Source organism: Neovison vison, chromosome 6 (assembly GCF_020171115.1).
Source record: "Neovison vison isolate M4711 chromosome 6, ASM_NN_V1, whole genome shotgun sequence".
In the NCBI taxonomy this organism is placed as follows: domain Eukaryota; kingdom Metazoa; phylum Chordata; class Mammalia; order Carnivora; family Mustelidae; genus Neogale; species Neogale vison.
Window position 1 is genome coordinate 10,250,026 of NC_058096.1, and position 12,632 is coordinate 10,262,657.

The 12,632-nt window shown below is 48.7% G+C and overlaps 1 protein-coding gene and 1 long non-coding RNA gene across 4 annotated transcripts in view; one reads left to right on the forward strand and one right to left on the reverse strand.

Annotated features, from left to right (window-relative positions):
- Positions 1-12,632, reverse strand: part of CLIC6 (chloride intracellular channel 6) — a 44,954-nt gene that overhangs the window by 13,047 nt on the left and 19,275 nt on the right. The gene's annotated exons all lie outside the window — the stretch shown is intronic.
- Positions 339-11,687, forward strand: LOC122908314. Of its 2 annotated transcripts, none has more exons than XR_006384954.1 (3): positions 339-434; positions 1,794-1,957; positions 11,521-11,687. It is a non-coding gene; the product is annotated as an uncharacterized LOC122908314 (long non-coding RNA). The 2 variants fall into 2 exon arrangements; XR_006384955.1 differs by lacking the exon at positions 11,521-11,687 and adding an exon at positions 2,381-2,841.

Below are 12,632 nucleotides of genomic sequence, written 5' to 3' on the forward strand. Positions count from 1 at the left end.
TCTTCCTTATCCATTCATCCGTTGAAGGGCATCTTGGTTCTTTCCATAGTTTGGCGACTGTGGCCATTGCTGCTATAAACATTGGGGTACAGATGGCCCTTCTTTTCACGACATCTGTATCTTTGGGGTAAATACCCAGGAGTGCAATTGCAGGGTCGTAGGGAAGCTCTATTTTTAATTTCTTGAGGAATCTCCACACTGTTCTCCAAAGAGGCTGCACCAACTTGCATTCCCACCAACAGTGTAAGAGGGTTCCCCTTTCTCGGTTCTTTCTTAACCGCGGCAGGATGGGGCAGAATCGAGCCCAGAGCGGGGCGGGGCTCGGAAAGCGCAGGGACCGAAAGCCGCATACTTCGGCCAGTCCTGACTTGCTCGCCGCTTCCAAACCTCTTATTTTTATAGTGGTTATTACACTAAGCACAGTCAAGCCTAAGGTAAGTTCCGCGGCGCGGGGCAAGAGTTTCCGTTCTCTTTCCCCCTCGCCTCTGCAGCCTCGGGGACCCCTGTCGTAACTCCTTCCGAACGCGGCCAAATCCCGCGGGGCCCGTGCGGGTCTGCCATCTCCGGGGTGGGGGTTAGGAGCCATACGTCCCCTCCCAGTAAAACCTGCCTCGCCCCCCAGCTCTGCAGACACGGACACTGGGGCACAGGCTCCTTTCTGGAACAGGGACGACCGGAGACAGGTGGCGGGAGGACGGCGCAGGGCGCCGCGCGCGGAGCTCGGAAGGAGGGGATGAAAGTCACGACTGCCCTCCGCACCACCCCCCTGTGGCCCCAAAGCAGCACCGTCGCGTGCCAGCGGCGCTAGCGGGCTGGGGACTGTCCTGCGCTTTCCAGAGTGAGTCCCAGAGTGAGTGGGTCCTCCGGAATGCGCCCGGCGCCGGGCTGCCAACAAGCTTTACATGCGCGGTGTCGCCTCCTCTTAAATGGCTCTGAACACACTTCCCCGTCTTGGTCTCCTGCACATGGGGGAGTCGGGGGAACACGGGGGGGAGGGGGCCGCCGAGGACGCCTTGCTGCCCAACTTGATTACTTGAATGTGTTTTCAGGGCTAGGACACGCGGGCAGGGACGAGGGCGGAGCGAGGCGGCCCGGCTGCCCGGGATTGCGCAACACCCGGGAGGGGCCGGTCCAGGTCAGGTTCACGGAGCCCCGGAGATGATGGGATAAATAGGCGGACAGGAGGAGTGACTAACTGACACCGTCGCCCTAATTGAGACGTTTTATGGTACCAGGTTTTATTTTCCGTTGCTGATAATTCTCCTGGGCTAATTACACCCTGGGCTAAAATTTCTCAGCGGAGCTTCTCAGCCCACGGTGGGGGCGGGGGGGATTTTTGTACACATTTCTGATAAAATCAGATGAAGCAGTTTAAGAGCGCGGAGTGTCTTGTTTCCAGTGAAGTCCCAGACGCTTGGATAACCCAGAATCGTGTGTCTGCCTTTCAGATTCAACAGTTCTGAGGGCCTGTGATGGTAATGCTCAAAAAGGAAAACAGGAATGCCTCTGACACGTTCCGAGACATTCCTTTTGCCACAGAGGGCAGCTGCGGACTTGAGAAGGAGCTGCCTTTCTGGCCTGCCCCCACGTCCCCCGCACAGAGTCCCCCAGGCCCGAGGCAGAAGGGTCCCCGTGTCACACCCTAGAGGTTGGCAAACTAGAGCCTCTCCCACTTGCCCTCTGCATAATCGTGCCATTTAGAATCTGTGGGGGGAAAGAAATTTTTTTTTTTTTTTTTAGAAAAAAAAATTTTTTTTTTTTTTCAAATTTCCTTTCACTGTTTTTTGCTTCAGGCAGACCACCTCTCCAGCTCTGCACTGCGGTTACAGGGAAGGGGCACCTCCCATGCCCCAGGCTTCCACTAAAATGTTCCTGCCCTGCCACTGCCTTTGAGGGACCAAATGGACTCCTAGGACCCCGGTCCAGACCTGACATTGGGGTGACGACCCCCATCAAGGTATTTTTGGCAGCTCCTCAGCACCCCTCCCTCTCCTTTCCTCCAGAGCAGGCCACACACCCACCACCCTGATTCTCCAACCACTTGGCTCTACCTTCTTTCTAGAAAATTCTATGGGGTCCAAAGGTTAAACCCATTCTATAAAGTAAGCACTTTCCCCCTCCTCTACCCAAATGTAAAATGAAAGACAACTGGGGTGGGCAGAGGGAAGATAAAAAAGAGGCAATAAAGCAGGAATATTCTCGTAGTCCCTTTTCTGATACCTGGCTTTCATCCAAGGGGGTCAGACAGCACCCCATGTGCAGGGAAGTATTCCAGTCCCTGCAGGAAACCAGGAGGGACGTGGGGGCGAACAGCTCATTTGGCTGCATCACAGGGATTGGGAGAAAATCAGTGACTAATGACAGGCTGTCCTGTTTCCAGTGTGCTGGAGGCACTTAGGCCAGAACACGAACAGTAGCTGACCAGGGGAGGCAGGAGGCAGAAGGCGGAGTGTGACATGGAAGGCCACGGGCAGCCACCAGAACCGCTTCTCCTCTGAGAAGACCAGTGTGGTCGACGGGAGGGGCCAGGACTCTCCTCTGTTGGCCGCTGACCCCATGGAAGGCTGGACAGAGAGAAATTCTGTGCCCGCCAAAGAGAAAGTCAGAGCCAACCAGACAGGCGATGACTCCCTCCCTCAAGTCCCACCCACGAACTTCCCCGAATTCCTCCAGTGTCCTTTGCCGGAAGCATGATGGCCTCACACACTTGGGAACTGGCCATCAGACGTGCACGGCAAGGCTGAGCACAGAGCGCTTAGCCTTCAGGCGGTACGCCCAGCCCCCTCCCAAGTTCCGTGTGTCTACACTGACTGCATGGCTCCCCTCCCTCTGCACACACAGGCTCACTGCATGGACAGCCTGACTCTGGGGTCTGATGAACACCTTGCATGGTCCCTGAGGACCCGACCGTTATCAACCACCGACGTGTGGTGCCTGGAATCCTCAGGGCTTGTGACAGAGAAATGTGGGAGCACTGTCTGCTCCCTGTGCTGCCCAGCCTGCATCCATCCTGCCTCTGCACCCACCATTTGGTGCAGGTCGGGGCTGGGGAGACTGTCCCAACCCAAGGAGAAGGCCTGGTGGGGAGCAGAAGAAAGGTGGGGGCCCTCCTCCGGGGTCTCTTCTGGCTCCCATTTAGAAGCAGGTGGGAGAACCAGGATAGCTCTAACCCTCAAAGCGGGGGGTGTCTGGAGGCAGGGACCCATCTTCATTCATCAGGGCCACTACCACCGGGCCTGGGAGAGTTCCTGGCACACAGGGAAATGACCGGAGGCCTGAGTCCTGTGGCTTCTGTACACCTGAATCCTGGCTGGCTTCAGAAAGTGCCTCACAGCCCCTCCCCCCTCTTTCTTTTCTGGGCCAACGTCCATGAACTTTTCCCTTTCAGGAGCTCCAAATTCTTCCTACTAAGATATCACCCATGGAGAGTAACAGCTAACAGGAGTGGGCTGGAGAGAAGGAGGAGGGGGGAGAGGGAGAACAGGGTTGGGGAGGGGAAGACCTGAGTTATGGGCTGTAAAATCTTCCCCAAGCCTCTTGCTCTAATGGCTCGACCTGAAATGCAATATTTAAGCAGATCTGAGACTTCCTGATTTTGACTAATTCTGTAAATTTTTTTAAAATGTATAATTCTTTCCATTTGCCTGATACATGGAAGTTTCTATATTGAGGCAGAGTGGTCAACGGGAATGAGCACAGGGCCTGGAGCCAGGGAGAGCCGGTGTGAACTCTGGCCCCGCTACGGACTAGTGTGCGACCTCAGGCAGTTCACAGGTTGTCCCTGAGCCTCAGTTTCTCCATTTTAAAAACAGGATAAGGAGACCTACGCCTTGCAGGTTCTTGGTGTGATACACCTGGGTCTCCGGGGCACCCAAAAAAGGCTATTAGTGTCATTAACACTGGCAGCAACAACATCATTACTCCACCAAATGGGAGCACCCCAGAACGGACAATTATGGAATTGAGGGAACTTTTTAACAAGGCTCAATTAGTGTGATTTTTGTGCCAGACTGTACAGTCCTTAAAAAGCCACAGATTGCCCCCCCCTCCCAAAAGTAACGCCTCCTATACCTATTCCAAGTGAAAATTAACAACTCAGGTCATTTTCTTAATTGCAAAAGCAAACACATCTTCAGCCAGGAGGCAGAAAAAGGCAGGGCCTGGGCCGGCCTTCATGTCTGGGAGTGGTTGCACCAACCTCTTGGGGAAAGGCCCAGAGGAAAGAACATCTGGACCTCTGTGCGCACCTTAACTGATGGCAGGGCTGAAAAGCCCAAGAGGACTGCTGCTTTCTTCTCAAGAAATGGCACCAACGGCCCCTGCTGGAAAGTGAAAGTGGCTCTCCTCTCTGACTTTTGCCATGCTAAGTCTAAGGAACCCTGAGCAGTTCTGCGCTGTCTTGTGTCCACTGTCACGGGGCAGAGTGAATTCCACATTATGGAAGAGTCTCCATCAGGATTTGAAGGTCTGTCTACACAGCAGACCTGCAGATCCACATGAAGAAAGCTTATTTTTTTTTAAGATTTTATGTATTTATTTGACAATGACAGACACAGAGAGAAAAGGAGCACAAGCAGGGGGAATGGGAGAGAGAGAAGCAGGATTCCCATTGAGCAGGAAGCCCAATGTGGGGCTCCATCCCAGGACCCTAGGATCATGACCTGAGCCGAAGGCAGACACTTAACAACTGAGCCACCCAAGCACCCCATGAAGGAAGGTTATTTTAGCGAAGCAGGAGGGAAACAAACTGGCCAATCCCTTTCTTGTCGAATGAGAATGTTTTTTGAAGGAAATGTCCTCCAAAAATCAGCAATTTTTAAGATGATTTTTCAAAACTGGGAAGAGCAAAGAGTCCCTGAATACCTGCTCTGATTTTAAATATGTTTCTAAACCAAAGACAGCCCTTAATCAGATTTAATCCTCTCAAAATCTTGTAGGATGCCTTAGAACTATTCCCATTGTACAGATGGAGAAAACTGAGGCTCAGGGAGGCTAAGTAACTTGCCCAAAGACACAGACAGGATTGGGTGAATAAAGATTTCTCTTATTCTCCCAAACGGGATCCAGTTAATGGTCCCAGCTGCTTTCTAGGTCCTCAAGACAGAAGCCAGAGTCTTTCCTCTCCTTTACCTGAACATTAGTCTGTCCCCAGCACAGCAAAGGTCTCAGCTTCCCACCCAAATTCCTGCAACAGCCTCCTGCTGCGTCTCCCAGCCTAGGGTTGCTAACTCCTCTGATCTTTTCTGTATCTTGGACCACCCAGATAAGATACCATTTTCCTTAGATCTTAGGTCATTCAGCTGGAATGTTGTTCGAAAGCAAATTAAAATGACACTGCTGGAGTCCCTGCAGTGTGACCAAGGCAAAGTACCTCGCCTTCAGAACCCTGATGTCCTCATTTACAACATAGGGTAACAGTATGCACCCCACCCCACTGGGTGAGAATTCATTAGATGTTATGGAGGACAATCTCTGACACCCAGAAATGTTTAATCATCTGTTGCACCTGTCCTCCTTCTTTCCTCTCCTTTTGTGAAACTGAATGAGGGAAACCTCATTTAGCGTTCTCCTGCCCAACCAACTCCATTGCAGACACAACAGAAAGAAGCGTCCCCTGCATCTTCCAACAGGAAGAAGCCAACTTTGCTACCCCAACAGGAGGAAGGAAGATTTTCTCTTCACCGGGCAACGGCCCAGCCAATGAGAAACTGCCACAACTCAGCCAATGAAAAACCTTCAACTTCCTCAAACTCTCACTCTTCTTCAACAGACTCATTCAAAGCAGCCCCTTGCGAGTCCCTCCTTTTTCTCTCTAACGTAATGTCCCTCTCCTTTGTGCTCTGGACTTACCTACCCGTTTGCCATAGCTTGCCCATCCCAAATTCCAATCCCTCTGCTGTTCCCGAATTTACCCATTTTCCTGGTGACATAACTGGCTGTTTTGTTTTCAAGGATGAAGCTTTCCACTCTGTAACATAGGCCAGTTAACCCATTCAGTCTCCCCAAATGCTGTTCTCTCTGGCCAACTGCTGTGTCCTTAATTGTCCCATGTCACCCTCCTACAATACAATTTGTCCACCTTGAAACCAACTGTTGCCTCCCAACCTGTAGGTGTTCGCTCCCATTCTGGATCCCTTCCTGTGGCTGACTGCTGGGCATTGCTTTTGCCCTTGGCTGAATTCTGCTTGCAATACAGATGGCTCTGTCTGGCTTAGCACCAAATTGTTTATTAATTGTTTCCTGTTGGTTGCATTCCTTCATAGTGGACCGTGTCAGCCTTCTGAGCAGGACAGGTGGTTGACTGCTCCCTTCTAGTGTCTGTAACATGTTCATCTCCTACCTAACTCCCCTGACAGTGTCCACAGCACTAAGCTGCACCTATGGAAGTCACTTTACAAAAACTCGCATAGTGAGGGGGCGCCTGGATGGCTCAGTCAGTTAGGTGGCTGCCTTTGGCTCAGGTCATGATCCCAGAGTCCCAGGATTGAGCCCCACGTCAGGTTCCCTGCTCAGCAGGGAGTCTGCTTTTCCCTCTGCCCCTCACCACATTAGTGTTCTCTCTTGCTCTCTCTCCCTCTCTCTCAATTAAATAAATAAAATATTTTTTAAAATCCTCATAGGTGGAGCAAATGACCACTGTCTTGCAAAGTTCTAGCAATTCTTCATCACGTACAGCTCCTTTAACGTCAGCAAAACCCCGCCTTCTCCCCCAGGAGACCATCCACCACGCCCAGCCTCGTGGTCAGCCTCATCTGTCCTCAAGTATCTCCCCAGCCTGCCTGTCCTGAGGGTCCTTTCCCCACCCACCCAAAATGACCATCTCTGGGGAACAAATTCATTCTGGTTTCCCAGGACGGTCCTGATTTTAAAGCTGGAAATTTTGCATCCTCCTCCCCCAGGCGCTGAGCAAACTGGAACATCTGGTCACCATGCTGTCTGCCTAGATGAGAGCCTTACTTTTTAGGGGAGGAAAAACTTGTAAATGTCCTCCTAGATTACCTAGAAACAGGGCTTTGCTCCTCTCTAACCAGAACATCAGCATAGATTAGTATAATGCACTGATTAGGTAGCTGATACCTTGAATGCTCAACCCTATCAGCTCCCTGGGAAAGCGGACAGATAAACAGAGGGTAAGGTCTCAGGGGTCTGGGAAGGAGGTGGGAATTAAGACCAGCCTGGCGATCTCCCCAAGTTATGCACAGCCAGCTAATAAAAGAACAGCCTTTCCCCTCTGAGTTGTTAGGGAAGCCTTTGAGAAAGAGAAGCAGTTAAAAATCAGTGGTGAGGTCCGGGTGGCAAACCTACCCCAGAATCGCCCAGCTCTGGGTATAATGGACCCTCTAGACCCCAGGGGACCACAGAAATGGGCCAGAAATCAGGATCTCCTCATTTGGGAATCCCTATATCACTCTCAACAAGGGCCACGATTTCTCTTGGATCCTCCCTATTACCCCTGGGATTAAAAGGAACAGCAAGAACCTCCATCCCAGTGAAGTGGGAAAACCTTGCGAGTAACCCCGGCATCAGAAACCACTGGGGTGAAAGTTTGCCTCACAGGAATTTGGAGTTGATAGCTGAGTACTGATTGGAAAGTGCTACCTTATTTTATCTCCCACCTGCCAATCCAACAAGAAGACAAGTAATTAGGTAAATCTAGAAATAATTCACCTGAGTCCTTAAGAGGATAACAGATCCCGGTTCTTTTGCCAGTGCCATTGCAAATGGAAGAGCTATGTTGTAAAACAGTGAAGAGGAGGACAACTAGGACATAGCATTTATATACTCTACCACCCACTGTTCTAAACACTTCTATCAACTCAATCCTGACAGCAACCCTATTAGATGCAGTCACTATTACTAGCACCATTTACAGGTGAGAAAACTAAGACACAGAGAGGTAGAGTAACTTGCCCAAGGTCACCCAGCAGGGTTAGAACCCAGGAGTTGGCCAAAGTTGATCCTCTTCAACCTACTCTGGACACCGGCCTATGTTTACATAGAACTCTAGCAAGGTTCTTCCTCGGAGTAAAGGTCTACCTCTTGGTTTTAGCCCATCTCTTTTCAGTAAGGATTGGAGGTAGCTTGGGGAATCCATAATAATTAAAAGGTGCATTTTAGAACCAGGCGCAAAGGACAAACAGTGCTTGGGACAGAAAATGGATCTGGGTGAAGGCTACTGAAAATGCACGTCCTGTGGGGCAGGGATTGGGGCAGTAGGGAGAAGACATTTGACAATCCTGGGAACATCTTTGGCGGCCAAGTGGGCTGGGGGGCCTCTGGCCATGTGCCACATATTCTCTTTTCTCTCTAAGAAACTCTTGCCATAACTCAAGGTGACAATGAGTTTGACGTTGTGCCCCCATCCCCACAACTACAACACAAACAGTCCTTCTGCCCAATTAACACCAAAACCCCCCTACCCCTATCCAGAGCTGACATCTGCCGACAGAATCTAGGGAGTCCTGCAAAGCCATGACCCTTAGCAGACAGTCCCACCTCATCTTCCAGCAGGGCAGGCAAAGCCAAAGGGCCCCTTGAAAGATCCTGTCGATCCACTAGGATTCACTCCAACACAGACCATGTAGCCTGTCCCATGCCACGTGGCCAAGGGAGTCTGGATCTGGAATCTTCTTAAGGCAGACAAATGTCTGTTTGCAATGACATGGATGGAACTAGAGGGTATTAAGCTAAGCGAAATAAGTCAATCAGAGAAAGACAATTTTCATATGATCTCCCTGATATGAGGAATTTGAGAAACAAGACAGAGGATCATAGGAGAAGGGAGGGAAAAATGAAACAAGATGAAACCAGAGAGGAAGACAAACTATAAGAGACTCTTAACCTCAGGAAACAAACTGAGGGTTGCTGGAGGGGAGGGGGTGGGAGGGATGGCGTGGCTGGGTGATGGACATTGGGGAAGGTATGTGCTATGGTGAGCACTGTGAATTTTCTAAGTCTGATGAATCACAGATCTGCACCCCTGAAACAAATGATACATTATATGTTAATTTAAAAAACAACAACAAATGCCTGATCTTGGCCATGAACAGGCTTCACTAAAAAACCCACAGAGAGCCCTAAGCTCCAAGCAAGACCATTTCCTGCTGCAGCCCAAGGATGTTCAGACTTGCTCTTCTCCCTGGAGAGTCTGAGAAGGCATTGGTTAAGGACCAGGAGGACAACTTCAGAAGCAGACAGGAAAGTACCCACCAACCAACTTTCCAAGTAGGTCTACTCTTGACACAATTCACTCTGGCCGTGGCCTGGGGTGATGAGCAGAGGGCGAAACCCAAGCTTGAAGATGACTTACTGGTGCACGTAAAGCAGAATAATGGCTCCTGGGGATGCCAACGTGTTATGTTACCTTCTATGGTGGAAAGAACTACGCAGTGTGATCAAGGCTGTGGGTTCCAGATAGACAAGTGATCCTGGATTACCAGGTGGGCCTAATCTGATCACATGGGTCCTTGAAAGCTATGGTATGTGACTGGTCTGCAAAGATTTATAAGGAGGGAATAATGACCAGAGAGATGAACACTGCTGGCTTCGAAGATGGAGGAAAGGGGCCATGAGCCAAGGATGCAGATGGTCTCCAGCAGCAGGGAAAGGCAGAAATCTGGATTTTCCCCAGAGTCTCCAGAAAGAGACAGAGCCCTGCCTGCTCATACTTTAGTTTTGGCCCAGGAAGACTCAGGTCAAGCTTCTGAGATAATAAATTTGAGTTGTTTTATACCATCAAGTTTTGGGGTAATTGGTTACATCAGTAGGAATGAATACAGTTAGTGGTTCCCTATGAGAATGCTAAACCTCTTCTTAAGACAACTCAGCAGATCAACCAACTGATCAGTCATGGCGAGGGACAAATCCTGAAGCAAGTGGCACTCGGCCTAGTCCTAGAAACTTCCTGCATGGAGCCACTCCTCTCATTTGCCAGGGATTTGCATGATGGCCATGGGCACCAAGGAGGGCAAGTAAGGCTACCATCTGAAGAAGGTCCACGTTCACCCAGGCCAGGACCACAGCAGCTCTATATGGACTTGTGAGCACTTTGACCTGAATGGTGGGGACTCTTGCTTGTTCCTCCATGTCACCTTTGGGGTCACAGCCTGTCATGACCAGCCCCAAAGGTAGCTTTCTTTCCACTGGGACTCACATGGCTATTGTCTTTGCCCAATTTTTTATTTGGTAAAACCCAATTTGAGGGTTCATACAGCCAAAACTCTAACTGGTCACAGTCACAGATCATCACATCTAGAGGGTAAGGAGCGCCCCCCCAAGGACATTGTGCCCCTTATAATCTTGGATCCTTACTGTAGTTTTTAGAACCTGCCTTTTCAAAAGGCCCTTAGAGCATCAAACTGTGGAACGACATCAAGAGGCTGATGGCGCCCCCTAGTGGTCCTGAGATGCACATTCAGACTTTCCACCACCTTTTTACCACTTCAGCCCTAACTAGGTTCTGGGGAAGAATGTCACAAGTTCCTTTTTAGCGCCTGCAGGAGGCTTTACCTTCCTGATTTGCCAGGGACTCAGGGGTTTCCTGCTACCTAGATTTTCGATTTTAAAACCAGTAAAGTCCTGAATAAACGACAATGCACTGGTCTTCCTACCTTTGGGCTCCCTTTTAGACCCCACGTTAAAACCACCAAAGAGGGCCTAGTCTCTTTGTCCTAGCACTGCCACAACCAGATCCCAGACACAGCTGGGACCTGAACAATGTGGCTTTTAAAAGGCATCTTGATTTGAGATCAGCTGTGCGTACTTTGTTCATGTTAGGAAAACAGCAGTTTATGACTTGCAAATTATTTCTCTGTTTTCACTGAAGTACAATGGAGAGAGGAGGGAGGAAGTACAGTGCGTGGGAAGGCAGGATCACTCCATTTGCTGGGCAGAAAAGAACATGAAAAAAAAAAATCTAATTATCTCTAGAAGTGTCCAGATTCAGGTTTCTCATTTTGCTCAGAATTCTGTAGCTCTTTTGCAAAAGTCATTAGAAACCTGTAGCTTCCTGAAAAACAAAAGAGGTACTTGCTTTCTCTTTATTTTTCTTTGTAATGTTTATAAGTTTTAAGGAAGCCAAAGGCCTAGAACCACCTATATACAAAGAAGAAAGTTTAGTGCCTCAAAGACTCTTAGGTTGGTTTCAATGACCAACGTAGGAAAGTTCTATTGATCGGGACACGAATAGGACTAGGAATTCTGTAAAACTTTTTGTTCAGACTGAACTAGCCAGGGAATCAGAAATATCTTAAGGATGTTCTTGAAATACAGTTTTAGGATGAATGTGGATTTAAGATGCTTTTTTTTTAATATTTGGCAGAAACCAGAAGCTTTGTGGTTACCTTTCCAGGTAGAAGGCAAAGTTCACCGAGACAGTATGAGTCGTGAGATCTGTAAGAGTCCAGCTGGCTAAAGATGCCCATACCAGCCTTCCATGAAGGCCTACAACTCAGAGAATCATCTAGAAAAAAAGTCATGGTCTGTTAAGGTAAGTGGTCACGGTTATTTTTCTCTTTCCAGGAGGACACTGGCCCCAGTAACCGCCAAACTGACGCTGTCCATCTCCTCGTACACAACATGAAAATGTCCCCTTGGATGACCCTTTCTGCACCTTCCTACAGGTGTTTGCTTAAGTGGCAAAACCAGATCAACACTCGTCTCGTTTATTAAATGTCATTTTGTAAAGCTATGCTTGTCCGATCTCCTTCCAAAAGGTTCAAGGCACTTTTGAGAAGCCATATTAATTACTACAGCTATAGCTGTAGTAGGATATTCAAAATTTCATATTAAATCATTTGGTATAGTATCATGGCATATTACTTGGCCATAAAAGAATGAAATCTTGGGGGCATCTGGGTGGCTCAGTGGGTTAAAGCCTCTGCCTTCAGCTCAGGTCATGATTTCAGAGTCCTGGGATCGAACCCCGCATCGGGCTCTCTGCTCTGTGGGGAGCCTGCTTTCCCCCCACTCTCTCTCTCTCTGCCTGCCTCTCTGCCTACTTGTGATCTCTGTCTGTCAAATAAACAAAAAAAATCTAAAAAAAAATGAATGAAATCTTGTCATTTGTGACAACGTGGATGGAACTAGAGGGTAGAATGCTAAGTAAAATAAGTCAGACACAGAATGGCAAATACCACATAGTTTTGTCTATGGGTAGAATCTAAAAAATAAAATAAAATAATAAAAGAACAAACAAAACTCACTTTTAAGTACAGAGTAGTGGCGAAATAGGCGAAGGGATTAAGCGGTACAAGCTTCCAGTTATGAAATAAATAAGTCACAGAGATGAAAAGCTCAGTGTAAGGAATATAGTCAATAATATTGTAATAAGGTATGGGGACAGGTGGGGACTCCATTTAGCTTGATGAGTACCGCATAATGTATAGATTTGTCCAATCACTATGTTGTGCACCTGAAACTAATAAAACATTGGGCCTCGATGATACTTACATAATTGAAAGAAAAAAAAATCTGGTATACTGAAAAACAGCAACCACAGGTACCAGGTAGGACAAATAGAACAGAGCCATTTCTAGGCATTAGACGAACGAGTCTCCTGCAGTTGTCTTGCCTAATGGAATAATGGATTATCCCTGAATGACTTTTGCACTTCAACAAGAATAGCAAACAGA